Raw genomic sequence first — 26,008 nt, 5'->3', positions numbered from 1 at the left:
CTCGAGTCAAGAAGCAAGTCTAAACTAAAACTAGGTCTTATCAGTCTCAGCCTTGGCCTGATCAAAGTCTGAAGGATTGACTTTAAATCTTAAAGACTCTTTGTCCTTCCTAGTCTCATGATATTGACCCAAAATATTTTGTGTACTTTATCACTAAGGTAGTGAGTTCTCACTTGATATGTAGAACATTTTTTCTATAACTATATGAAATATCTATACATAGATGAATCAATGGCATGGTTTACATGTGTGTTTGTTTTGTCTCTTTCTTTTTAGTGACTGGACACATCCAAGAGACAGAAGAGTCTATAATTAGGAACAAAAGAGAAATAGACATCGATCATTTTGATAATTGTTTGATAATTTATTGTTCTTTTCTCAGGCTACAAAGGTAACATATTTGCTGTACAAATTTTGAAAACCTAGGAAAAGCACTAAAAGGCAAATGCAAATTAACTATTTTCCTACTTCCCACTCTTAGAGAGAGCTACCATTATCATTTGTTTATCTTAATAAACTCCTTATCATGCATGTACTTTTCACCCATCAGGTGGAATCTCCCTATCCCTAAAGACGTAGGTAAATTTGGCTCAAATCTCTTTCCAAAGCTGTGGAAAGTTCAATAATCTCCCAAACATTTCTGTAAATTCTTCCAGGCTGGGGGCAGGTGGGAGAGCGAGGGGAATTTGAAGAGGGCTGTCACAAGGCACCTTTAACTGATTTCTTGCCTCTACTGATTCCTGTACTCTGCTCAGGCAGTCTCTTTGTGGTTTACACTCACACACTACATGCAAGGCCCTGCTGCGTCAGACTTTAGGCTTGAGAAGATTTGAAAAGATGGAGAGAACAATAAAGGTTTATTGGCAATATAAACGACTTACAATTGAATATTTAATGTCCTGTTCTTAAACTCTCTTAGTTTCTTTTTGACAACTTGGACTGTAGCCTCTTGACATTTTGCTGGGCTCTTTTTACATCTTCACTGACCACCTTGAACCCGTCCACAACTCTACTCCAAAACACACCTCTTTCCATTTTGTAACACTAAGCTATTCAGCTTTATCTGTATCTCTAATTTGGAGCCCAGGGGCAGATTGCATAAGTTAAAATCCTGAGACTCGTTCTTGGGCAAGTAAACTCTCTAAGCCTCAGCCTTCTCATTTGTAAAATAAGAATGTTGACAGAACCTCCTTCACAGGCAAAGCACTTAGCTCATCTCCTAGCACACTGAGTACATGTGAGCTACTTGCGTTACTATTGAGAATATTTCATCTGGGCTATATAGAGCCTGGAGAACCTGTCTGGACTTCTGCTGAGTACCCCTTTCCAGTGCCCAGAACAGTTACGTAAATGGAGAGTGAGGCTTTGATATTAAGAACACACAGTCTGGGGCCAGGCACCGTGGCTCATGCCTGTAATACCAGTACTTTGAGAGGCCATGAGGGATGAAACGCTTGAGCTCAGGAGTTTGAGACTAGTCTGGGCAACATGGTGAAACCACATCTCTACAAAAAATACAAAAATTAGGTCTTGCGCGGTGTCTCACGCCTGTAATCCCAGCACTTTGGGAAGCCGAGGCAGGCGGATCACGAGGTCAGGAGTTCAAGACCAGCCTGACCAACATGGTAAAACCCTGTCTCTACTAAAAATACAAAAATTAGCCAGGCATGGTGGTGTGCACCTGTAGACCCAGCTACTCAGGAGGCTGAGACAGGAGAACTGCTTGAACCAGGAGGTGGAGGTTATAGTGAGCCAAGATCGTACCACTGCACTCCAGCCTGGGCAGCAGAGTGAGACTCCGTCTCAAAAAATAGTAATAATAATACAAAAATTAGGTGGGTATGATGGCACGTGCCTATAGTCCCAGCTACTTGGGAAGCTGAGATGGGAGGATCACCTGAGCCCAGGAGGCAGAGGTTGCAGTGAGCATTGATTGCACCACTACACTCCAGCCTGGGTGACAGAGTGAGACCTGTCTCAAAAAAAAAAAAAAAAAAACCAAAAACAAAAACCAAGAAAACACATAGTCTGATGCTGGAATGCCTGTCAACTATAACTGGGGTACAAGAGGTTTATTACGGATCAACACCTGTGGAAGGAAGGGGACGGAAGCAGGATTGGGCTGAAGCAACCAACCATCCTGGTTTGTATGCAACTGAGGGTTTACTGGGGCAAGGAGTGTTCAGTGCTAAAATCAGGAGACTACTGAGTAAACTGGGACAGTGGTCACCCTCATTGAGGAAACTGGGTTATAAAGCCTTTGAAGGAGAATCTGGACAGTGAGGATCTGGACAGTGCATCTCTGTGTCTAACAAAAGCGCCAGTTTGTGCCTGGGTTTCCTCATCTGCAAAATGGCGATAACAATGGTGAATGCCTGATTGCATTGTTGTGAAGGTTAAATAAGTTGATATGTGTAAAGTGATTAGAGCTGTGCCCACACAGTAAGCTCCTAAGTATTAGCTATCTCGCCAGATCAAGTGTCCTCCTATCAGATCCTGAAATTCTTGATCTTTGGTCTCCTTGGTCCAACCACCACACTAGTGTTCATCATTACCTCAGTCTGGTTGTGATGTACAACCAGACTGATTACATTTGCATTCATGCCTGTTTCTTGATTACAGCCAGAAAAATGGGGTAAGAGGGTCTTCCATTTCCCTCTCACTCCCAGATTTTGACTGATTCAGGAGACCCCCTCAACTCCTTGTGCTATCCTATTTCCATTATTGAATAATGGAAATAATTAAGTGAGGAGAAAAATGACACAGAAGTAAGGGCAGAATAAAAAAATTTATTTTTATTTTATTTTATTTTTTGAGGTCGAGTCTCGCTGTGTCACCCAGGCTGGAGTGCAGTGGCACAATCTTGGCTCACTGTAACCTCCGCCTCCCAGGTTCAAACGATTCTCCTGCCTCAGCCTCCCAAGTAGCTGGGATTACAGGAATGTGCCATCATGCCTGGCTAATTTTGTATTTTTAGTAGAGACAGGGATCCTCCATGTTGGTCAGGCTGGTCTCGAAATCCACCCGCCTCGGCCTCCCAAAGTGCTGGGATTACAGGTATGAGCCACAGCACCCAGCCTGAATTTTTAAGTTAAAAGTAGCTTCAAAAAATTTAAAAAAAAAAAAGAAGCATGAGACTTTGGAAGCCAGAGGGGGATGCATAAAAGGCAGAGGGACTAAAGATCATTTTTAGCCTGGGTAACTTCTGTGATTATGAAGCTGATGAAATAAATGATCCTCACTCTGACTTCTCTTTTCTCCAAAATAAACCATGTCGTGTAATTCTATCAGGTGATCACTGGTTGTTTGTTCCTTCATTCTGAAGAAGCTAAAGCTACTAAAAGTCATGTGAATCACTTTATGAGCAAGAGCAGGAAACAGCACTAGGTTAAAATTTGGAGTATGACATTTTCAGTATGAGAATACTTCCCTCCCCGAAGAGCTGGACACAAATTACTTTTTATAGCAGCCCTTGGCTTTTCATCTAGCCAGGAGGAAAGTATGAGGTAGCAGGGTTCCACACCCTTTTACCTGGATGACATCCCTCTGTGTCATTTAAACAGATGCTACTTAGAATAAGGAGGTGGGTTATTTACTCTCTATTCTCATCACCTGAACTAAAGCAAGCAGGCGAACAAGCCAAGCAAAAGAGCAATCTTAGAAGTCATTTTATAAAATGCCTAGACCTCTTTTGGCTTGTTCTTCTGTTGAATTCCAAGCATTATTTGTCTAGGTTCCCTTGCCTGAACTGTTGGCACAAGAGGTGCAATTTTATCCTTGAAGCAGGGTGTTCCTCGGGCACTGAGCCAGTGCAGTTGGCTCATTCACTTCCTTCCCTGCTATGTTTCTTCAGGGCTTTCTACACGTCAGAAGCCTATTACACAATGATTCAGAAGAGGATACAGGAAGTATTGTTCCTACTGTGGCACTGGCTGCTCACCTCTCTCTAGCCCAAACTGGTTTACTTCACCAAGGAAGCCACAGAGTTTGCTTCATTTCAATTTCTTTCTGATTTCACAGTTACCCATGATGGAAATCTGAAGTAGAAAGGACTTCGGCCAGGTGCAATGGGCTCAGCCCTGAAATCCTAGCACTTTGGGAGGCCAAAGTGGGATGATTGCTTGAGCTGAGGAGTGTGAGACCAACCTGGGCAACATAAGGAGACCCCTGTCTCTACAAAAAAATAAAAATAAATTAGCCGGGCATGGTGGCACACACCTATGGTGGCACACACCTATGGTCCTAGATACCAGGCCGCTGAGGTAGGAGGATCACTTAGACCCAGGACGCTGAGGCTGCAGTGAGATGAAATCAAGCCACTGCACTCTAGCCTGGGCAACAGAGTGAGACCCTATCTCAAAAAAAAAAAAAAAAGTCAAAAAAGAAAAGGCATGGTGGCTCACACCTGTAATCCAGGCAGTAGTTTGGGAGGAGGAGGTGGGTGGATTACTTGAGCCCATAAGTTTGAGACCAGCCTGGGCAACATGGCGAAACCTCATTCCTACTAAAAAATACAAAAAAATTAGCTGGGCATGCTGATGCACACCTATAGTCCCAGCCACTCAGGAGGCTGAGGTGGGAGGATCACCTGAGTCCAGGAGGTCAAGGCTACAGTGAGCCATGATTGCACCACTGCACTCTAGCCTGGGCAGGCCACAGATTGAGACCATGTCTCAAAAAAGAAAGAATAATTTGAAGAGAGAAAAAAAAAGAAGGACTTCCATGTCCTCTTTGTGGGGAAAGTGATTAGGATTTTTGCAGCTTCTGATGGAGAGCCTGGGACATCTGTCATGCAGGGCTGCTTGTCTGATTTCCACTATCCGTGCAGCTGAACTTCTTTTGTGCAGGTGGCCCAGCTAAAGCCCTGTCCTAAGGACAGGCAGATTCATGTGTTTCCCTAGTGGAGGTGTTGATGTGCATCACTGCAACCTTTCTCCCTCTCCTGGTTCTTCTCAAGAACCAGAGCGCACAGTTCTAAAATCTTATGATTTGAGGCACCTGGCCCAGGTTAGGGATGCCTACTCTGCATCTCTTTCCAGGAATCATGCAGACACCTTGATCTCAGAGCCCACCCAACTGTGTGAACCATTCCCAGGAAGCCTAAAGATCCTGTTTCTTTGTAATGAGCCAGACCTGCCTGTCCTTACAGGCATCTCCACACAGGCTCAGGGTTCTGATCAGAACAGTAATGGGCCAAAGGGGACCTGCACTGGAAATTTGTCCGCAGAATCATGACAGAGGATGGTCTCTGAGTAGAAAGCCTGCCAGAAACCAGAGGTAAGAGAAAGAGAGAGCTGCAGGTTCAGACTTCCCCCTTCTATCATGCGACTCAAAGATCCTCTTACCAGCTGGAGGGGTGCCCAGCCCAGCTTCTCATTCAAGGACACAGGAGATAAAATGGCTGGGTTGGTGTTTAAGCAAATGATTCCCTCACCTTTTTATAATCAGGAGGACACAGGAACGTTTTAGTCTTTCCATACATTTTGTACTTTATCCTTACATTCTATTGATTAAAATGAGAAAAATGAAAAAGAAAGCACAAATCTGGGAAAATTCTTTCATATGCTCCAGACTCAAATTTATTTTATGCCCATAAACCAAAGTCACCTTATCTCAGAACTGCTTCAGCTTTACAATCAAATGCATTTTTAAGGTTTCACATTGACTATACCTATACCATGAGACTTCTTATATCCTATAAAGATGATTGGATACATTCAATATATTTTTCCCTCACTGCCTCTTTTTTTCACTCTCCACTTTCAATATAACCACTGCTAAATGATCTGACAATCAATTTCATATACATAAAAACATGGTGCTTAGGGGTGTAGGGGAGGAAGACATGCGTAAGAAGGTGTGCTGGCAAAAGACACGCTGTGTCAGTTCCCTCTGGATGTTTTGTAAAGCTGGTTGTGAGAAAATGTAAGAGGGTAGACACGGCATGACAGTGATGGAAACAGGCAGTGATGAAGGAACCATCTCCCTGAAAGCCAGCTATCTTTCAAGTACATCCTGAGTCTTGTTTCTCCTCCACATCTGCTATTCCTCCTCATGTAGCTTGCCTTCCTACCACATCCTCAAGATTTGTCTCTTCTCTCATCTAAGGTTCAGCTAGAGATACGAAGAGTAAACTGAGATCCTCAGATACATTTTCCACATCAAAACTCCCCAGAATGTATCTTTAACTTGGAATCAAACTTAAAGGGCTTACCTGCCTTCCCTGTAAATTCTTTTGGGCCATTTGGGCAGCTTGTGAAATCTGTCCCTCAGAACACTGCTGGGTGCCTCTGTCACATTCACCAGTTTTTCCTTTCTTTGTCCTTTGATGAATTTTGAAAAATGTCCAAGGGTTCACTATACAAGGGGCAAACCATGTTTCCAAAAAACATCATAAAACCAAACCAAAAAAAAAAAAAAAAAAAAAAAGGAAATCTTGTACCTACAGAATTCTGAGACATTTTTGGTAATTTTTCTAGATAAGAGATTTTTAAATGCTATATGCAGAACTCAATCCGTGGACATAATATTGCTTTATGATCTCGTAAGAACCATAAGCTGGAATTGTTAAAATAAATTCAGGTGGACAGATGCCAAATGACAAAGCTGGGGTGGAAAGTGGTGGTAAAGAGGGATTTTTACTGCTCCATTTACTCACAGAAAAACTCCACCCAATAATTTCTGCAAAGCAAGACTAAAATACACTGAATCCTCTGCTGATCTCTAAAATCTTGAGCTTCTGCATTAAGGTGAGGAAAATATCCTGATTGAAGTCATTAAAATAAACACTGGTACAAGTGCCCAGAGAAAGCTGGCAGTGGTTCTGCTGAGAAATTCCCTAATTTGTTCCATTTTCCTTCAGTGCTTGTGCTGACATTCTGAATCTACTTGCCAAATAAGTTCTGTTAATAGACAAATACTCTGAGGTGTAAGGGAAGAAGACATGTGTAAGAAAGTATTCTGGCAAAGGCACGCTGTGTCAGCATAAATTTTATAGGACAAGTTGACTGTTTTAGGCCATACTTTTCTAGTTGTTGAAAAATACCATTATAACAACATCTGTGAAACATTGAAAAATAAAAATAATGCTTCAGAAGTCCACCAGCTTGATCCTAAACTGTTCTGACTGGCTTGAACGATGACTAGGTACAGCCAGTGATATCTATTTGCAGATGTCAATCTGTATGACATGACTTGCCTGAGGGAAGACAGAGGAGCCTGTGAATTGGAAAAAGAATAAAGAAACTAAAAAAAGCCGGTGGCAGTGGCTCACGCCTGCAATCCCAGCACTTTGGAAGGCCGAGGCGGGCGGATCACGAGGTCATCTTATGGAGACCATCCTGGCTAACACGGTATAACCCCGTCTCTACTAAAAATACAAAAAAATTAGCCGGGTGGGGTGGCGGGCTCCTGTAGTCCAAGCTACTCGGGAGGCTGAGGCGGTAGAATCGCGTAAAGCTCCGGGAGGCGGAGCTTGCAGTGAGCCGAGACTGCGCCACTGCACTCCACCCTGGGCGACAGAGCGAGACTCCATCTCAAAAAAAAAAAAGAAAGAAAGAAAAAAGAAAAAAGAAAATAAAAAGGCCGGCGCAGTGGCTCACGCCTATAATCCCAGCACTTTGGGAGGCCAAGGCGGGCGGATCACGAGGTCAGGAGATAGAGACCATCCTGACTAACACGGTGAAACCCTGTCTCTACTAAAAATATAAAAACAAAAATTAGCCAGGCGTGGTGGTGGGCGCTTGTAGTCCCAGCTACTCGGGAGGCTGAGGCGGGAGAATGGCGTGAACCCGGGAGGCGGAGCTTGCTGTGAACCTAGATGACGCCACTGCACTCCCCCCTGGGCGACAAAGCAAGACTCTGTCTCAAAATAATAATAATAATAATAATAATAATAAATAAACAAAAAAGATAGCACCCTATTTGATTCCTTAGCTCATTCCCAGTACACACTTATAAGCCCTAGAGACAAAAGGGCTTCATACAGTTGTTAAAGGAAGCAGTTTTATGAGAGACATCTGTAAGGCAAATCGGCCTACATTGTGGTGCTGGGTCGAGGGGTGACATGGAGTGAAAGCATTAGGAGGCAGCACACATTTATCATGGGCATCAGTCTCGTAATGCTTGGTACTGACATAGGTATGGACCTGCAAATGGCTTCTTGGGCCACAGCCAACAACATAGGAGGCAAAAGAGAGGAATATGAGAGAACTGTTTGTGAGCACATACAAGATCATCCTTGGGGATTCTGGGAGAGACATCGGGTGAGGCCAGAAAACCTGCATTATGTAGGTTGAAACAAGAGCCAGTAAAAATTAGGATCTGTCATTAATGTGATCAAATTGGCCAGGCACGGTGGCTCACGCGTGTAATCCCAGCACTTTGGGAGGTCAAGGCAGGTGGATCACCTGAGGTCAGGAGTTTGAGACCAGCCTGGCTAACATGGTGAAACCCGTCTCTACTAAAAATACAAAAAACTAGCTGGGCATGGTGATGGGCATCTGTAATCCCAGCTACTCAGAAGGCTGAGGCAGGAGAATCACTTGAACCCGGGAGGTGGAGGTTGCAGTGAGCTGAGATAGTGCTACTGCACTCCAGCCTGGGCAAGAAGAGCAAAACTCCATCTCAAAAAAAAAAAAAAAAAAAAAAAGTGACCAAATTTATATCTACAGGCTGGGGAAACATGATGAACGAGAAAAATAAATCACTTTTTTTTCTTTTTTTCTTGAGATGGAGTCTTGCTGTGTCGCCCAGGCTGGAATGCAATGGCGAAATCTTGGCTCACTGCAACCTCTGCCTCCTTGGTTCAAGCGATTCTCCCACCTCAGCCTCCAGAATAGCTGGGATTACAGGTACCCACCATCATGTCCGGCTAATTTTTTGGTATTTTTGTGGAGATGGGGTTTCACCATGTTGGCCAGGCTGCTCTTGAACTCCTGACCTCAGGTGATCCTCCCACCTCGGCCTCCCAAAGTGCTGAGATTACAGGCATGAGTCAGTGTGCCTGGCCCACTTTTAAGTCTTTCAGCCTAATGTAAAATCATGAATGCAGGTATATTGTTCAAGATTTTTGGTTGCAAACAACAGAATCTCCACTCTTACTAGTTTAAAAATAAAATGAACCAGGCATGGTGGCTCACGCCTGTAATCCCAGCACTTTGGGAGGCCGAGGTGGGTGGATCACCTGAGGTCAGGAGTTCGAGACCAGCCTGGTCAACATAGCGAAACCCCATCTCTACTACAAATACAAAAAGTTAGCTGGGTGTGGTGTCTTGTGCCTGTAGTCCTAGCTACTCAGGAGGCTGAGGCAGGAGAATCACTTCAATCAGAGAGGCAGAGGTTGCAGTGAGCTGACATTGCACCACTGTACTCCAACCTGGGTTACAGAGTGAGACTCTGTCTCAAAAAAAAAAAAAGAAGAAAATATTGAAGGGTATTAGATAGTACATAGACTGTCTGGAAGGGCCAGAGAATCATGTAATGGGTTACCTGGCAGAAAGTTATATACAAATCATACTGCTGGACTGTTATAGAAGAGAATGCCGGTGGCGTTGGCACTGTGGCTGCACTAACTCTCTGCTGGGGGTACCAACACTGGTGCTGGGCCATTTCTGTGCCACTGGCAAGCTCCATAGCTTCACCAGAAAACAAATTCTGCATGACACCTGCTTTCTCATGGTTTTATCTTCTGCATTCAGTGTTGCATGGCTACATCTGATTGCAGAAACTAGGTCACATGCTTGTACCTTGGCCGCAAATAAGACTAGAATAGAGAGTTCTAGTTTTACCTTGAAAAACAGAACTCAAAATGTAGAAATTCCCTTGATATGGGAAGGGCTTTTAAGAGACAATAAGAAGCCACAAACATAAAAAATGTCTACTAGGGCAGGCACAAGATGATTAGGCCACCAAACCCTTGAAAAGCAGCAGGAGGCCAGTGTTTGCAAGGAGACTTCTGTTCATGATTGGAACAGAAAACAGTCATAAAAGGATTTTTCTGTAACAACAACAACAACAACAACAACAAAAGGCTTACAGGAGGCACTCAATCTATAAATTGTTTTTTTCCCACCAAATGCAAGGAGAGATTCAAGGTGTCTCCCTCTCACCTTGGCTTTGGCAGGTATTCCCAGAAATTTTGCAGACATTATTAGCACACTGAAGGACAGTCATATCTCCACCTTGACACAGATTTGGAAAAGAGTAGGTGGAAAAAAATGAAAGCAATTTAAATGTAGTTTTAACATTTGTGTGGTGCAAAGCAAAAGATCTCCATAGCAGACTTTAAGTAACTACAGACAGACTGAGACAGACAGAGAGACTGAGAACTCTATCATTAGTGGGTCCCATCAGTTGGGAGTGCTATGGACTAGCACAGAAGTAGATCAGCACAAGGCACAGAATCTGGACAATATAGGAACAAATTCTGGAACTGAACTAGGACAGTGACATTACCTTAGCCAAAATCCTCTAAGGCAGAAATTCTCAATAGATTTTATCTTATGTACCAAGATCTATGGTTGTGGCAACCTCAATTACCTTGTTAAAGACTGCCAAGGGGCCGGGCGCAGTGGCTCACACCTGTAATCCCAGCACTTTGGGAGGCCGAGGTGGGCAGATCACCTGAGGTTGGGAGTTTGAGACCAGCCTGACCAAATGGAGAAACCCTGTCTCTACTAAAAATACAAAATTAGCCAGGTGTGGCGGCACATGCCTGTAATCCCAGCTACTCGGGAGGCCACAGCAGGAGAATCGCTTGAACCCCAGGAGGTGGAGGTTGCGGTGAGCGGAGATCACACGGTTGCACTCCAGCCTCCAGCCTGGACAACAAGAGAGAAACTCTGTCTGGAAAAAAAAAAAAAAAGACTACCAAGAAAAATGTCCTTATGTAAACCCATTTTCACATGGTTGATACTTACAAGGTTGATACTTACAATTTTGTATTCTGCCTTTTTCCTCATTCATTGAATCAAAAATGTCTTTTCATGTTGTTTAATCTTGTTAGTTATCCCTTTTAACATCTGCATAGTATTCCACCAGCTGATGCACTCTAATTTACTCAACCATTTCTCCACTATTTTATACTAGGATTAGCTCTAATAATTTGAGAAAGGTAAGTACAATTTTTACGCTTTTTTTTTTGTCTTTTTATTTTTCTTCCTTTTTGTGGAGAACGGGGTCTTCCTATATTGCCCAGGCAGGTCTTGAACTCCTGGGCTCAAGCTATCCTCCCGCCTCTGCCTCCCTGAAAGCTGTGATTATAGGCTTGAGCCACCGCTCCTGGCGAGAAAGGTAAGTAGAATTTTTAAAATAAAGTATTTCTGTTTTCTAAATAGATTAGCACAGAAATAGTACCTGAGCTTTTTACGGATATGGTCATGTCAACCTTGGGCCTGTAGAGATTCCACAAGTACCTTTAAAGGAAAAGTGGCTTTATGAGAAATCAGGCTCCATACTTTCTTGGGAACTTTAAGCAGAAAGACTTTAGGAAGTCCTGACATATGTTCCCAAGGTGGCAACTACATACTACGATAAGATCTCTCTTCCTGAACTGAGTATCTCTAAGATATCCTTGGGGAAAGAGACCCAGAATGGGGCTGGCTCCCATTTGAAGTTCTGAAAACCACTCACCTTGAAAGCTCAGTCTTTGGAGTCTGGATAATTAGTAGAGAGAATGCAGAGAGCTGCTCAGCCTGTTGTGGGTTTTGAGATAAAACCTCAATTTCTATAATCGTCATAAAGAGCAGAATAGTTTTTCTACCCCAAAATATATCCAATATGAATTGTGAAGTGTCTTAGGAAGAATTTGCATGCAAGGAACAGAATTCCACTAACTCAAATAAAAAGAGGGTTGATTGAAAGGCAGAGGTTATCATGGGGTCACAATAAGCCAGCGCTGGAGATACAGCTGCTGGGCATTATAAGACCAAGAAGGGGATTATGCAGATTTTATTACTCTCTCTCTCTCCTCTGCCTTTCGAGGTACATGGCCTCTCTGTTTGACTCTGGGTGTCTGTCTGCTCCATCTTTGTGCTCTTTTGTTTGCACACGAGTTTTTTTCTGCTGACTCATGGTTTCTCAGCTTCCCTTCACTGTGGCTAGCATGAGGTTTCGGCCTGCTATGGCAGGCCAGCTGGGCATGACCTTGCAGCTTGGCTCCACATAGCTAAATGACTCAGCCTCTTTGTCCCTATTCCAAATTCCTGGGAGAGAATTCGATCAACCCAGCTTGAGTCAGATGTCTACTCCGAGGTCAGTAACTGAGACTGGTGGGGCATAGTCACATGGCAGGTAGTACTCTCCCTTCCAAGTCAGGAGTGAGGCAGAGTCTCCAAGGCAGCATATGGGTTTGACATCTCTGGGGCAGATATGTGGCTGAGAGAGGCATGCACGGTTGTGATAAAATAAAAAAAATAAAAAATTTAAAAAAAGCATGGGGTTTGGAGAAAAAAAAATCTGCCATTTCATAGTCATGAAACTATAGACAACTTTCCTAATCTTCCAAAGACTCGTGTCCTTAATATGTAACCTGAACAAAATGACCTCACAGCTCTCAGGATCTATTACTGCTATTTTCATTTTAGGCATCTCATAATATAAGGAATGACCAACTCTAATAGCAACAATTTGGCAGGTTTTATGTGAACAAACATTGAAAAAATTGTCTTTGCAATAAGTCCAATGGTGTATTATTACCAACATTACCATTACTGTAAACATTTTTGGAAGGCTGCTAACATGTGCTAACAATGTTGAAGTCCCCAGCTGGGCATTCAGCAAATGTTTCTTGCTTAGGGGGGAATTCTAAAGGAAGAGGAAAGCAGACCTTCCTTTGAGGTTTGCCTGTCAAGGTGTTAGAGGCTTGAAAAAGTAATGCGGTGAATAGATGCCTCCATTTCAACAGATGATTCACTCAATTCTAATGCTGAGGGTGAGCAATGCTCTAAAATGCATTATTGGTGAACTGCTGCAAATAAAGAAAAAAACTATGTGAATTGAAATTTCTATCTACGCCAAATTAATACAGCTATCCTGCAGTGTATGAAACTGAGGCATTCCTGTAAAGTTGTCTACAAAGCAAGATTAATTTTTCCCCATTGAAATCCATTGTGGCATTGAATGTTTAGCATGTTCCTATGAAGAAAGGAAAGATCCAAAGGGAAACACTTAGAAAAATAACAATTATCCTGGTGAGGATCTTAATTTCTCAACCTACCCAAGTTTCTTTTAAAAATTTGAGCATCTGGCTGGGTGTGGAGGCTTATGCCTGTAATCCCAGCACTTTGGCGGTGGGGGGCAGGATGGGGAGGCGGGTGGATCACGAGGTCAGGAGTTCGAGACCAACCTGGCCAACATGGTTAAACCCTGTCTCTACTAAAAATACAAAAATTAACCAGGTGTGGTGGTGCACGCCTATAGTCCCAGCTACCCAGGAGGCTGAGGCAGACGAATTGCTGGAACCCAGGAGGCAGAGGTTGCAGTGAGCCAAGATGGCACCACTGCACTCTGGCCGGGGTGACAGAGTGAGACTCAATCTCAGAAAAAAAAAAAAAACAAAGAAAGAAAGAAAAAAATCTGAGCACCCATACAAACCCATGTTTGATAGCAAGTAAATATGTTTCTGGAATTACCCTAGGCCACCTCCAGTTTCTCAGCTGGGCATCTAGATCTTCCTATATCCAAACCCTCACTCGGTTGCATACCTCATTTCTCATCATTTACCTGTCTGTTCTTTTCATATATAAATGTAAAAATATATTATTTTTGGCCTTGGCTGAAGAGTTAAATTCGATTTAATTAAGTTCATTAATTCATTTATAGTAGAAGAGAAAGGCCCTTGGGTTGTAGGTAAGCCAAATTCTTCAAATAGGATGGTCCTTAGGCCAGGCGTAGTGGCTCATGCCTGTACTCTCAGCACATTGGGAGGCTGAGGCAGGAGGATCACTTCAGATCAGGATTTAGAGCCCAGCCTGAGCAAGGTAGTGAGACACTCCCCCATCTCTACAAAGAAGTTTTAAAAATTAGCTGGGCATGGTGGAATGCATCCTACTTCCAGCTACGTGGAAAGCTGAAGCAGGAGGATTGTTTCAGCCCAGGAATTTAAGGTTGCAGTGAGCTATGATCATGCCACTGCACTCTAGCCTGGGTAATAGAGTGAGAAAAAAAAAAGGATAGCCCTATGTACTCTGTGGTGCTAGGAGAAGCTGACTTTTCTCTTGTACAACCTAGAGAGCTCCTTTTAATAAGCCCAGGTCCTGGGCAGGGGCAGACTTTATTGCCACCTGCTATGCCTGATTGTTACTGGTACAATATTGGATTTTTTGTTTTCCTTCTTTAATTTTAAAGTAGTCGATATTTTCCTTTCACATATGAAATCTGTACTCTTTTTCCCCCCAAAAATTGAATCTCTTACTGCTTTTCTTCTGATTATAAAAGTAATTCATGTTTTTAAAAAAATTCAATAATATGAAAAGGGATAAAGTGGAAAGTGAAAAGTTCCCATAATTCCATTCCCAGAGGTCATAATTATTAGTTTCACATGTTTTTTTCATATCAGATGGGTAATATGCCAATGTTGTAACAAGGTTTGAGGGTAGCATATCTTACACATGTGCGGGATCACCCAATCATCTTGCTCATGAACTACAAAAGGATCTAATATGTATTCTTTCAGATACATATTACACACACACAAATATATATGTGTGTGTATACATATATGTATGTACTCCAAATATACTATGTATAGTACATAATATGTACTCTATATGTTAACAAAAATGGGGTCATATTATCTACTCTTTTCTGTGCCTTGCTTTTTTTTTTTTTTTTTTTTTTTCTCTGAGATAGAGTCTTGCTCTGTTACTCAGGCGGGAGTGCAGTAGCATGATCTTGGCTCACTGCAATCTCTGCCTCTTGGGTTCAAATGATTCTTGTGCCTCAGCCTCCCAAGTAGTGGGACTACAGGTGTGTGCCACCACGCCTGGCTAATTTTTGTATTTTTAGTAGAGACAGAGTTTCACCATATTACCCAGGCTGGTCTCAAACTCCTGACCTCAAGTGATCCACTTACCTCTGTCTCCCAAAGTGCTGGGATTACAGGCATGAATCACCGTGCCTGGCTTTTTTTTTTCCCCCCCCTACAGTTTGTCATATACTTCTTACATACCGATCCGTCTTGTTCTTTATAATTTTCATAATGGTCTCTCAGTATTATTTTGTACCATAACCTCTACCCTCCACTGAAAGGCATGTATGATGTTCTAAGTTTTTCTTAAATACTAAAATACGGCAATAAACATATATATAGATATATGCCTGTGCATGTTCTGATTATTTCCTTAGGATAAATTTGTGTAAGCAAAATAACTCGGTTAAAGCTTATGCACATTTAAAATATTAAAACATAATGCCCAATAGTACACCAGAAAAATCATATCACCTTCCTCTCTTAGCAAGTTTCCTTCAGTTACCTTTGTTTTTCATTGTTGCCAATCTGATAGTCCAAAAAAAATTAGTACCTTACATTGCTGTACTAATTTGCATATCTTTGAATATTAGTGAAGATGAGTATCTTTTCAAGTGTTTGTTAGCCATTGGTTTTCTTCTTCTGCAAATTGTTTGAAATTATATGTCTGTACTACTCAATCTGTTTAATCCTCCCATCCCATATATATGTACATTTGGTTGAGAGTATCAGGGGCCGGTGTGTGATAGGAGCCGGGCTAATAAATTCCCTCATCTAGGAATTTGAATTGGAGAATAGGGCACCTCTAGTCTGCTGTATTTAAGCCAGGAAATCATGCAGTGCTGTCTGGGTCAACCATTTTTTATCATGTACATCATAAAGAAGAGAAAGTAGGTCTGCAGAATGAAAAGAAACAGGGATACCTTGGAAGCAGAAAAGATGAGGGCTTGTGGCCTTGATCACACCCTTTCTCCAGGCCTGTGAGAAAGTTCTGTGTCCTTAGGCTAGTTTGATTGGATTTCTGTTAAGATAAGCAGTGTCACAAGTTCTCTGCATAGGAATATTAGGGTGGAGAGGGAGGAAATGGTTTTGAAAGAATATTCCGATCTTTATTTTCCTCCCTCCTGGTTCCTAAGAAGCCCAAAGAGCCCTAAGAAATCTGTGATCCCAAGCTTTGAGGCAAGCCGAAGCAAAAAATTGCACAATGGACCAAATGTGTCATCACTGTACTAGTCCTTCAACTTGTTCTTCTAGGATTCCCCATCTGATCAGTTGCCACTCAGCTCCCTGTCAGCCTGATCTCAGTACTGCAGTGTTACCATAGTATTGGCTCTGTTTATTGAGCACTCACTATATAATTGCTAAGTGCTTTGCATACATTAATTATTTGACCATAGTGCATATATTATTGCTCAATTTGACAGAAGAGGAAATGATGGCTTAGGGAGGTTTAGTAAGTTGCCCAAGAACATTCAGCTAGAAAGTGGAGGAGAAGGTTTCCAGTTTCTGCTGTCTGATTCTGCTATACCTCCTGCTCCAGGCCAGCTTGGCGACTAGAGCCCAGAACTTAGGGGACATTGGCTTCTAGGGCAGAATTGTGGTCTCCGTGATTATGACTCCAGGCCCCCTCTTACTGCCACCTTCAGATCCTTGTCTTTCTTAGAACAGGAGGTACGCTGATAACCTAGCAGCTAGCACATTTCTAGCCACAGGCAGCACAGCCTCGCTGCGCATTTCCAGTGTGAGGTTTATGCCAGGACCCTTTGCTGAATAAGCAGGCTCTGAAGGTTGTGCAGGCTACATCCTGAAGATGGGCTGGTTTTAACAAAGGTATACTCCCTCTCCTCTCTACACTGGTCTTCCCTTAGACACAGGCTTCCCATCCCCTCTGTGGTCTATGTCCTCTATAATAATGATAGCCAACACTTACATAGAGTTGGTCATTCAAAGCCCTCTACATATACTAGCTCATTTAACATCGCTGTTTGAGAGGCCAAGGCAGGATGATTGCTTGAGGTTAGAAGTTCGAATGCCACCTGGGCAATGTAGTGAGACCCTTTTTTTTTTTAACCAAAAATTAAAAGATTAGTTTGGCATGGTGGCATGTGCCTGTAGTTCCAGTTACTTGGGAGACCGAGATGGGAAGATCACCTGAGCCCAGGAGTTTGAGGCTGCAGTGAGCTATGATTGTGCCACTGCACTCCAGCCTGGATGATATGGATGATAGAGTGAGACTCTGTTTCTGAATAAATAAGTAAATACATAAATGAATAACCATCCCTATCTCAAAGATAAGGAAATGGAAGCATAGACAGGTTAGGTGACATGCTCAAGGTCACACAGCTAGTAAACAGCAGCCAGGATTCCAACCCAAGTATCAGACACTCCTTTGAGTAGTTGATGAAAGCTAAGACTTGCTCCTCAGAAAAATGCACATATTTGTGATTTTGTATAGTGTCAAGGTTTCATCTCAAGGAATCCCCTACTGTAGGTCAAGCACTTTGCATAGGAGGGCTCAGAAAACTTAGATATCCTCAGGGCCCAGGCAGGAATGTTAATGAGTGAACGGGCTAGATGTGAAGAAAGACGGGGCCTGCAGAGTTTTTTCTACCCAAAAGCACTCTGATGAGAACAACCATCCAAAGCAAATCCCCCATACTGGACCAAGAAAACTTGTAAGCTGACCTCAATCAAGTATTATACAATCAGTTGGCGCTTCTGTTAGAACACAGCACAGGCCCTTATTTGCTATAGACTCTCAGCAGGTCTGTCTGGTGATCCTAATATTCTGGTGTGTTGAACTGCTCTCCCAGCTCAGGGTGGACCTGCAGTTTATTCCAGGCAGAATCTCCCCATACAAAGTCTAGAGCTGATTCCCACGTGACTTTCACCAAACCTCTGGGTATCCAGGGCCCCAGCTACTCTTCCTTGGGCTTCTGATGGGCTAAGGATGTTCTGAAGGTGCAGTTGTTCAGGTTGCTTGAGGCAAATGGTGTTACTCCTGCAGACAGTCATGAATACGGAGAAGGGATAGCTGGCTCTCAGAGACTCTGGATTTCGGCAATGGCAGTTCCCAGCTCCCAGGTGGCTCCTGGACTCTGGAAGATGGCCCACTGTAGCTGAGATGTGCCTGGTTTCTGTCTTCCTGGCCTCTTCAGCCCAGCCCTCTCTTTTTTGATCCCCTAATCTCCCTCCTGTCTTTGTTCTTCCCTACACCCACTCTCAGGAAGTTAGAAATATTTTTCTAGTCCTGGGAAAGCTGCCCTCTCTCAATACTGCTGCTATTTTTTTCTCAGCGGCACTTGCTCCATTTTGTTATTACTGCCTCAAAGCACTTGGCATAATTTGCTTAATAGGTTTAGGCTTTTTGGAAACACAAAAGCTAGAAACCATTTCTGCTTTCCACTTGGTAATGCTCCTCTTCTGAAGCAATGAATCACATGCTTGAATGTGATTCTAGGATTACCTGCTCGAATGGAACGGAGTGGAGGAGAAAAAGAAGGGTGGAAAGATGGGAGAAAAAAGTTACCATTAATTATTAAAAATATTATTCTATCACGTATCCATCTTAAGACTTTTCACACTTTTTTCTTTTCTTTTAAATTATAAAATAGCTTTCTTTGACAAATTATAATTGTATATAATGATGGGGTACACAGTGATGTTATGATATGTGTATATAATGTGGAATGACTGAATTAAGCTAATTAACATCTCTATCACCTTAAATACTTATTTATTTCTCCTAACTGAACCTTTGTACCCAAGACCCCTTGACATTTTTTTTTTTTTTTTTTTTTTTGAGACAGAGTTTCACTCTTGTTGCCCAGGCTGGAGTGCAATGGCACCATCTCAGCTCACTGCAACCTCCGCTTCCCGGGTTCAAGCGATTCTCCTGCCTCAGCCTCCCAAGTAGCTGGGATTACAGGCATGCACCACCACGCCTGGCTAATTTTGTATTTTCAGTAGAGACAGGGTTTCTCCATGTTGGTCAGGCTGGTCTCAAACTCCCGACCTCAGGTGATCTGCCTGCCTCGGCCTCCTAAAATGCTGGGATTACAGGCGTAAACCACTGCACCCGGCCTTTTTCTTTTCTTTTCTTTTTTGAGATGGATGTCGCCTAGGCTGGAGTGCAGTGGTGCGATCTTGGCTCACTGCCACCTCCACCTCCCGGGTTCAAGCAATTCTCCTGCCTCAGCCTCCTGAGTAGCTGGGATTACAGGTGCCTGCCACCACGGCTGGCTACGTTTTGTATTTTTAGTAAAGACGGGTTTCACAATCTTGGCCAGGCTGGTCTCGAAATCCTGACCTCAAATGATCCACCCGCCTCGGCCTCCCAGAGTGCTGGGAATACAGGCATGAGCCATTGCGCCCGGCCACATTCTTTTTTTCTATTTATTTATTTATTTATTTATTTATTTATTTATTTATTTGAGACAGAGTCTTGCCCTGTCACTTATGATGGAGTGCAGTGATGTGATCACAGCCCACTCAGCCTCAACATCCTGGGCTCCAATGATCCTCCCACTTCATCCTCCCAAGTAGCTGGGACCACAGGCGTGAGCTACCATGCCGAGCTAATTTTTGTACTTTTGGTAGAAACAGGACTTCACCATGTTGCCCAGGCTGGTCTTAAATTCCTGGGCTCAAGCTATCCTCCTGCCTTGGCCTCCCAAAGCACTAGCATTATAGGGGTGAGCCACCACACCTGGTCCCCTTTATGTTCTTGACAAACCCAAAACATTTGTTTATGTGGGCTATATTGTATTGATGTTTATTGTTTTAGAAATGAAGATGGATAAATGTTTCAAGTGTTTACTAATTCATTTAAAAATAACAATAAACCCATGACATGTGAACAAAAATGACTTAAAAAAAAAAAACTGTTTTCCAAAACAAATGAACAAACAAAAAAGATTTACTGAGAAGAATGGCATCATGTATGTTTCTGCAAGTCTTTTTAATGTCCAGCATAAGAGAAGACAGTTGGATTCACATATGTGGTTCTGTACTCAATGTGTTGTGATATATCACGTCACGTAGCTTCTGGAAAACTCCCCCGTACACTGGTGAGCAAACGAGTGAAAGACACAAATGACATCTTAGTATTTGGTGAAAATACCTTTACCTAGAGGACCGCCTGAAAGGACCACACTTTGATAACTGATAACTGTTCTTTCAAATCATGATGTATATGCAGTCTAGAGTGCTGGTCCTGGCAGGAAACATACATAGTCATCATCTTAAGGAGACAATACATAGTCAAGGACACTGCTTTTGGAAGCAGACACTTCCAGGTTTGAAGCTCAGCTCCTCAACTTCCTACAGAGTGGCCTTGGGAAGGTTACTGAACTTTCCTAAATTCCAGATCTCCTACCTAGAAATAGAGAATAGTACTTACCTTACTGAGTTTTTAAAAGATAAGGTAGTATTTTCCAAACTTCCTTAGTCATAACATTTGCCAAGTCCGGGTAAGACCTATGCTATTATCCTTTTGGTGTTTTTCTGTTGCTCACTTTTTAAACTTCAATAAACGTTTTAAAAGGAAATTTGACATCACTGTTATAAATGCAACACTACTTGCCCTAAATTGAAGGTGCAATGAAAATTAAAGACCTTGTTGCCTGAGAAAGTGTTAAGCCTAAGGCCTACTCTTCTTTTATAACGAAAGGAAGTAAGTTGATGTTAGAAAGTCATTCAAGACCTGCACCAACGGGAGACTCTGCCAGGTGTAATTAGGAGTCAGAGGCTTGAAGAAGGAATAGCTTTCTCAATATGTGATGCAATTTGATTTCTGCCTAGCCCATGTACCACTAAGCCATCAACTACCTGAAGCCATTTCCTATATCACCACACACTTAGGAGACAGTGAGATCATGCAAGTAAGCACTTAGCTCAATACCTGGCACACTGTAAGGACTCTGCCATGTAGCTTTTGTTATGTTTTCTAATTCTTTCTTTTCTTTTCCCACAGAGGTTAAATGAGTCACCTAAGCCTGCAGCTATTAGGTGAACTATGACTATAATGTGTGTCTTATATCCCCTTGTGGGTAAGGGCATGGACTCTAGAACTGGGCTTTGCCACTTTAGTGCTGTGTGACCTTGGGCAAGGAACTCAACCTCTCTATGTCTCAGTTTTCTCATCAGTAAAACAGTGATACAATAGCAGCTAATTTACAAGAGTAAATGAGTTAACACACATAAAGCACTCAGAACAGTACCTGGCACACAGTCAACACTCTGTATATATTAGCTGATAGTGTTCTTTTTCACCATGCTAGCTTAGATGGTGGTAGTCATTAACAGGTAGCTACACTAGTACAGAGAAGTTTTTCTCAAACTATCTGAAGGAACAGCTATTTTCCCCAATCCATGTTGACCAATAATTTTGTAAATAGAACAAAATTAATTACTAGAAAAAAAATACAAAAGAGAAAATATAAAATATAAGCCCTTTTTATTATTTGATTTAATAGACATATATTTTAATAAATATAATCAGAGGCAGGCTGGGTACAGTGGCTCATGCCTATAATCCCAGCACTTTGGGAGGCCCAGGTAAGTAGATTGCTTGAGTTCAGCAGTTCAAGATCAGCCTGGCCCACATGACAAAACCCTGTCTCTCTCTAAAAAAAAAAAAAAAAAAAAAAAAAGAATCAGAGGAAAAACAGGAAAGATAAATTACAAAAAATGTACATATTGTTAATTGAAAGCCTAGGTATACATGATTAATAGAGTCTTGCTTCCCTACTTTGTTGTTACTCCCCATTTGTGATGAAACAAAAAGTCATGAAGGAAATAGCAATTCTCTATGTTAAATGCTGATATGTACACTTGAAACAAACACCTTGTATACTACCATTTACATTTTTTCATGGCAAAAACCACATTTACTTTTGCACCAACCTAATAAGATCCTAAAGGCATGTTCCACACTGTTGACTTGGGTGGCAAAGAAACTCTGAAGGAAGTAGATGGATTAATTTAAATTTTACAGAACATCATAATGGAAATAAGTAGAAGTGGTTAACTTGGCTCACTGCAACATTTGCCTTCTGGGTTCAAGCGATTCTCCTGTCTCAGCCTCCTGAGTAGCTGGGATTACAGGCACACGCCACAATGTCTGTCTAATTTTTGTATTTTTAGCAGAGATCGGTTTTCGCCATGTTGGCCAGGCTGGTCTCAAACCCCTAACTTCAGATGATCCACCCGTCTCAGCCTCCCAAAGTGCTGGGATTATAGGCATGAGCCACTATGCCCGGCCTAAACAATGTTTTTAAAGAGAGTCTCACTAAGTTCCAGAGGGCACAAAACATGTCTCCTACAACTGTCTCATTGTGCATTTTTTGTTGTTGTTGTTGCAGAGTCTCGCTCTGTCGTCCAGGCTAGAGTGCAGTGGCACGACCTTGGCTCACTGGAGCCTCTGCCTCCCAGGTTCAAGTGATTCTCCTGCCTTAGTCTCTTGAGTAGCTGGGATTACAGGTACCTGCCACCACACCCGGTTAATTTTTGTATTTTCAGTAGAGACGGGGTTTCACCATCTTGGCCAGGCTGGTCTTGAACTCCTGACCTCAAGTGATCTGCCCACCTTGAGCCTCCCAAAGTGCTGGGATTACAGGCATGAGCCACCACATACACTCTCACTGTTTTGTTTCTCCATGGAACCTGACACTTGAGTACCAAGCTTTAAAAGATGATTGATTAACTTATTGCACTAGAACACGTTTCTGTTCTAAGTGATTGAGTTCTCCAAGAGTATTGTGAAATGACATGGCCCACATGACTTATTTGCCTTTCCTAAGTAATGTCTTTCATCTTTTCTCTAACACAGCTAGCACTTATCTACAGATCACTAAAAATCATTCCCATATTATATTAGCCACACCTTTTACTTCACCTAAATAGATAGAAGTTCAGGTTCCCTTCATTCCTCTTGGTTCCTTGCTGCTCAAAATGTGGACCACAGACCAGGGGAAGCAATGGCATCACCTGGTAGGACACCATTGGCATCACCTGGTAGAATCCAAATCTGCATTATAACAAGATCCCCCCAGGTGACTCACATGCATCTTAAATTTGAGAAGCTCTGCTCTAGTTCACTTAACTTCTTGGCAGATGTGTTAATGACACTATGCCATGGTCCTCAGGTGTGTGGCAAGCCCTCTGTGAGGCCACGGAGATACTAAGATAACTAAGACATGACCCCTGTGATAGAAAGTAATAGTCTCAACTCTACTCCATTTTAGACTGTGTGACCTTAGGCATGAGCCACAAATTCAATAGTAAAATGGGATTAACACTATGACCATGTAGGATTTTTTTAGGATAAACTGAGAACACACCTGGGCCATGGTGGGATCCTCTGTAAACAACAACTTTTATTAGGTTGGTGCAAAAGTAATTGTAGGTTTTGCCATATTCCCCCCACATATTGCCAACTTAGGCTGTAACTCAACTATCTAAGCAGGATTAAAGTGGCACACACCCTAAAACCCAACTGCACTGATTAGGAACTTTAGATGTTATCTGAGTTCCCTCTTTTGCACCCTCTCTAGTGATATTTGTGTACATTTCTCCTCCACTAGACTATAAGCGTAAGGGAGGGGCGGTGTCTTCTTCATCTTGCTAGCCTCCATGTTGTCAAACAGTGTCTTAGACATAGCAGACTCTCAGTACATGGTTGTTTAAACAAAAAAGACTACTCTAGGTGTTCAAAATAGTTTTTATGTGCACCCCATTCTCATCTTTCATGTCACTTTTCATATTCCAAAATAAACTGCCAACACACAGGTTTAATGAACCCAATCACTATTATCTTCTATTGTAACCTAAAAGGCACAGTAGGTTTTAGAGGTTGGAAATTAGGCCATAATCCTGACATTCACAAATCCTGTACTGTGTGCTTTTCAGAGAACACTCAATTGGGCTGGCTGATTCTCTTCTCAACGAATTCTCATAACCTTTCTTTCAGAAGGGTTGTGAATTTTTAAATTGACAACTGTGCATGACCAAAACAATAAAAGATGAGCCTCCAATTAGAATTGAAATGTCAGCTGGAGGAAAGGTTGGGAATATTAGTTTGACAGTTTTGAGTCTGAACTCCCACTCTTCTTTGGGAAGACATGTAAGAAGCCTTTGAAACACAATAGAAGATAATAAGGAACATCCTAGAAAGGCAGTCAGAGGTGAGAATTAAACTCATTACCCAGGAGTAAGACAAAATTGAATAAAGGTCATTGGCAGCATTCTGCTTGGGTGTGTATGTGGTGGGGGCAGTTGGCTCAGAAACTGGACTTCAGCAGCCATAACTGGCCTGTGGGCAATCTAACAGACAAAAAGGATTGGGGAGATTTTGGAGTTTTCCTTAGCGTGATAATAATAGACATGGCTAACTAAGGGTTTACTATGCTCTAGACAGTATTGTGTGATGTACTGGCTTTTAGTTTCCAGATTGATGGTAACTGGGATGACTTTTTTTTTCCAGAAAAAAATTATATTTTATTTTTCCAAATTATTATGATAAATGGGACTTTTGAAAAAGAATTTTCAGACAAGTTTGTAAGATAGAAAGTAAGCTTTGAAGGCAGGAATGTCTTATTCCCATGGACCCACTCCATGACCCCACTACTCAGAGAGAGGCAAACCTTACCAGGAGTGTGAACTATCTCCTTTAAGTACAAGATGGGGAAAATTCCTTGTACTCATCTGGCCACAATATATAACAAACTGTGGGACACAAGTTTCAGATAAAATCTAGCAATTTTTTGAGTACTCTATAAAGTCCTAAGTTTAACACAAGTCCTGAGGACTGCAAAGGACCAATAATCAGTCCCAAGGTGATGCTTGTTATCAGTGGGTGGGGTTAGGAAAGCTGCTCCTGGGGTAAGAGTTGAGCCTCTTTTTTCATTTCCTTCACACCACGCACCTGGCTAACCATTATAACAACGGGCTTGCAGAGGAAGCCCAAAATATTGGCGAAGTGCAGGCATCATCTCATTCTCTCAAAAAGTCTCCTCAGAGAAGGTTCGTGGTGGCATCATGGAACCACAGGACAAAAGGCACAAGAGGGAACGAGAGCCTGACACAGACAGTGACACCAATTCTGAGTCAGGCTTGGACTTAAGCAAGACAACGGAACAGACAGCTGCAGTAGAAGGTGTGATGGAATTCTAAAACTAAATGATGAGGCGTGGCTAGAGACAACCTTCAGGGGCTTGAGGTCCCCCACCAATGAGGAGATAGTGTGTGAAGCTTTTCGTTATTCATCAAATGTTTACTGTTTAGTTTATAGCTGGCACTCTGCAGTGAATAGAACATGCATGGTCCAAAGTATTTCATGTATTTAACTTTCCAAACAACTGAAACTTTATCTGAATCTTAAATACCTTCTATGGGATGTTTTCTTTTCCTTTCCTTTTCTTTTCCTTTTTTTTTTTTTTTTCTTTTGATATGGAGTTTCACTCTTGTTGCCCAGGCTGGAGTGCAATGGCACGATCTCAGCTCACCGCAACCTCCACCTCTTGAGTTCAAGTGATTCTCCTGCCTCAGCCTCCCGAATAGCTGGGATTACAGGCCTGTGCCACCATGCCTGGCTAATTTTGTATTTTTAGTAGGAACAGGGTTTCTCCATGTTGGTCAGGCTGGTCTCGAACTCCTGACCTCACGTGATCTGCCAGCCTTGGCCTCCCAAAGTGCTGGGATTACAGGCGTGAGCCACCACACCCAGCCAGGATATTTTCTAATATCATGTTTGTTACACATTTTTAGAACTGCACACTAAATATAGTTTGTGCTTTTCTTGATGACTCATGGTCACTGTCTTGTGCTCCTTACTTTGGGTTGCCAGATAAAATACAGGGCACCCAGTAAAAACTGGATTGCTAAATACATGCAATATTTGTGACTTTTTAAAAAGTAGAGGCCGGACGCAGTGGGTCAAGCCTGTAATCCCAGCACTTTGGGAGGCCGAGGCGGGTGGATCACGAGGTCAGGAGATCGAGACCATCCTGGCTAACATGGTGAAACCCCGTCTCTACTAAA

General features: G+C 42.4%; 1 non-coding gene across 1 annotated transcript; it reads right to left on the bottom strand.

The window, feature by feature from the left end:
- Window positions 1–14,551: 14,551 nt before the first annotated feature.
- Window positions 14,552–14,655, bottom strand: LOC116275595. Its single transcript, XR_004184710.1, has one exon. It is a non-coding gene; the product is annotated as a small nucleolar RNA U13 (small nucleolar RNA).
- Window positions 14,656–26,008: the final 11,353 nt, after the last annotated feature.

The sequence above is a fragment of the Papio anubis genome, chromosome 6 (genome assembly GCF_008728515.1).
Source record: "Papio anubis isolate 15944 chromosome 6, Panubis1.0, whole genome shotgun sequence".
Taxonomy (NCBI): domain Eukaryota; kingdom Metazoa; phylum Chordata; class Mammalia; order Primates; family Cercopithecidae; genus Papio; species Papio anubis.
Note: the sequence above shows the minus strand (reverse complement) of the source record. Positions and strands in the feature narration are given on the sequence as shown.